Source organism: Lethenteron reissneri, unplaced genomic scaffold (assembly GCF_015708825.2).
Source record: "Lethenteron reissneri isolate LAM-NWPU_2019-01 unplaced genomic scaffold, ASM1570882v1 scaffold_1623, whole genome shotgun sequence".
NCBI classification, from domain to species: Eukaryota; Metazoa; Chordata; class Hyperoartia; order Petromyzontiformes; family Petromyzontidae; genus Lethenteron; species Lethenteron reissneri.
Window position 1 is genome coordinate 1 of NW_026891359.1, and position 3,191 is coordinate 3,191.

The 3,191-nt window shown below is 42.7% G+C and overlaps 1 long non-coding RNA gene across 2 annotated transcripts; it reads left to right on the forward strand.

Moving 5' to 3' along the window:
- The first annotated feature begins 111 nt into the window (after positions 1-111).
- Positions 112-2,847, forward strand: LOC133362797 (uncharacterized). 2 transcript variants are annotated; one of them, XR_009757532.1, is made up of 4 exons: positions 112-264; positions 862-924; positions 1,255-1,374; positions 2,565-2,847. It is a non-coding gene; the product is annotated as an uncharacterized LOC133362797 (long non-coding RNA). The 2 variants fall into 2 exon arrangements; XR_009757531.1 differs by lacking the exon at positions 1,255-1,374.
- Positions 2,848-3,191: the final 344 nt, after the last annotated feature.

The window sequence follows — 3,191 nt, forward strand, 5'->3', positions numbered from 1 at the left end:
GGTCTAAACTGACCACAACACTTTCACCCAGTTGTCCTTTGAATCATTCAGATGTTAATTGGCAAACTTCAGACGCGCATGTATGTGCTTTCTTGAGCAGGGGGACCTTGCGGGCGCTGCAGGATTTCAGTCCTTCACGTCGTAGTGTGTTACCAACTGTTTTCTTGGTGACTATGGTCCCAGCTGCCTTGAGATTATTGACAAGATCCTCCCGTGCAGTTCTGGGCTGATTCCTCACCGTTCTCATCATTGCAACTCCACGAGGTGAGATCTTGCATGGAGCCCCAGGCCGAGGGAGATGACAGTTCTTGTGTTTCTTCCATTTACGAATAATCGCACCAACTGTTGTCACCTTCTCACCAAGCTGCTTGGTGAGGGTCTTGTAGCCCATTCCAGCCTTGTGCAGGTCTACAATCTTGTCCCTGACATCCTTGGAGAGCTCTTTGGTCTTATCCATGGTGGAGAGTTTGGAATCTGATTGATTGCTTCTGTGAACAGGTGTCTTTTATACAGGTAACAAGCTAAGATTAGGAGCACTCCCTTTAAGAGTGTGCTCCTAATCTCAACTCGTTACCTGTATAAAAGACACATGGGAGCCAGAAATCTTTCTGATTGAGAGGGGGTCAAATACTTATTTATGCCATTAAAATGCAAATCAATTTATAACATTTTTGACATGCGTTTTTCTGGATTTTTTTGTTGTTATTTTGTCTCTCACTGTTCAAATAAACATAACATTATATTATAGACTGAGCATTTCTTTGTCAGTGGGCAAACGTACAAAATCAGCAGGGGATCAAAATACTTTTTCCCCTCACTGTAAATATTCACGCAGTTTCTATTTTTCATATTTTGTACCAGGCCAAGCCGGCTTGAGCTGCTCTACCGCTCTTGTTCTCAGAAGCTACCTGCCCACAACGCAAGGTGAGGCTTTGTGAACTTGCGTGTGAATGTGTTGCCTTAAAACTTTCGTGACTGCTGGAATTCATATTCTTGGTTCTTTCGGTAAAGTCACTTAGACAGAAAATTAAATAAAAATAACAGATGATGAAATAAAAATTATTAAATTGTAAATAAGAGAAAAAACACGACGTTTCGATCGCAACACAAGTGGTCTTTATTTTATTTAATTTTATTATCTATTATTGATATTTTCTATCTACGTAACTTTACCGAAAGAACCAAGAATACGTGTGGTAATGTGTATCGGTCAAAGACGCTAAACGCGTGCTGATGTTGACTCTAAATGTGGAGGGGAAACCCGGGAGATCCGGAGGAAAATCCACGCGACCACGGAGAGAGAGACACGCAAACTCCAAATATACAGCAGCAGGCGTCAGGGCGGGATCGAACCCACGACTTCCTGCATACCAGGTGAGGTAGTTAACATCTCACCACGGAGAGAGAGACACACAAACTCCAAATATACAGCAGCAGGCGCCAGGGCCGGGATCGAACCCACGACTTCCTGTATACCAGGTGAGGTAGTTAACATCTCACCACGGAGAGAGAGACACACAAACTCCAGTTAGCCTCGGCTATGTTGATTGATCCTCAATTAATTACTTGCTGGAGTGAGGAATCATTTATTCTGAGCAGATGAAGGTGGCCAGGCATGGTTCTGGTCAAACCACCACCTGTTAACCATGCCAGTGTGTGACAGTGTCAAGTTTGTGTTTGCAGTAAAGTCTATTAACTCTGTTGAACACGGAGGTTATATCAAAACAATAGTTTATTTTTGTTTCCCTCTGGAAGCACATGCAGCTGAATTCAGATCTGTTCATCCCAGCATTCAAGGACATCTAAGTTGTGATTGAACGTTAATTTATGCATTTCTGCATAGCACAAATAGAATTGTTTTCAACACCCTTTGCAATGTCAGCTGAATTTAGCTTTTATACATATTCCTTTTGTAGCCAGACAGCCGAAATTGTGTGCTCGGAGTTTTGGGTTAACATTCATTTTTAAGATACGAGGGCTCCCAGGCATATTTATGACCACTTGCCCTCTCATTGTGTGCCATCACAGCCCGTGTGATGAATTTGAGAAACGTTTTTACTACATCATGAATATATGAATAAGTATAGACGTGTAAGTCACGTGTGACTGTACGTATGCGTTCTTCTGTGCCTCGATACCGGAGTGGATATATTCTTAGGTTTTTTTCGGTAAAGTCACGTAGGTAAAAAATGTAAATTAATAAAAGTAAATAAAACAAATTAAAAAATTCACGACGTTTCGGAAGCAACACAAGCCTCCGTCTTCAGGTGGAAACGTCACAGCCACGACAGCTGTATTTTTTTTGTATTTTTTTTTTACTTGATACAGCTGTCGTGGCTATGACGGTTCCACCTGAAGACGGAGGCTTGTGTTGCTTCCGAAACGTCGTGAATTTTTTTATTTGTTTTATTTTACTTTTAATTAAAATGTTTTACCTGCGTGACTTTACCGAAAAAACCTAAGAATATGAATCCTTGCAGTCACGAAAGCTTCAAATCTAGAATGGTGTGGACATTCCTATTATCTGTCTGCAGCTGACGCTTCCTTCGACGCTTCCTCTGCAGAATTGGTCTAATGGAGCAAAGGCAGTCAGCACAGCTCGGTACGGCAAGGCAACAATGCGACCAGAGTGCATACAGCACGGATCGCACTGGAAATTTGACACAGCACCAGAGAACACACACAGGAGAGAAACCCTTCAAGTGCAGTGTGTGGGAAGGCATTTTCACAGTCATATCATCTTGAAAATCACCAGAGAACACACACAGGAGAGAAACCCTTCAGGTGCTTTCTGTGCGGGAAAACGTTTGCAAAGTCACAAACTCTTCAAAGACACCAGAGAACACACACGGGAGAGAAACCCTTCAAGTGCAGTGTGTGTGGGAAGGCATTTTCACAGTCACATAATCTTAATACACCAGAGAACACACACTGGAGTGAAACCTTTCAGGTGCACGATTTGCGGGAAGGCGTTTGCACAAGCATCCGTTGTTCAGGCCCACCAGAGAACACACACAGGAGAGAAACCCTTCAAGTGCACTGTGTGTGGGAAGGCATTTTGTCAGTCATCTACTCTTAAAAATCATCAGAGAACACACACAGGAGAGAAACTCTTCAAGTGCACTGTGTGTAGCAAGGCATTTTCACAGTCACCTGCTCTTAAAAATCACCAGAGAACACACACGGGAGAG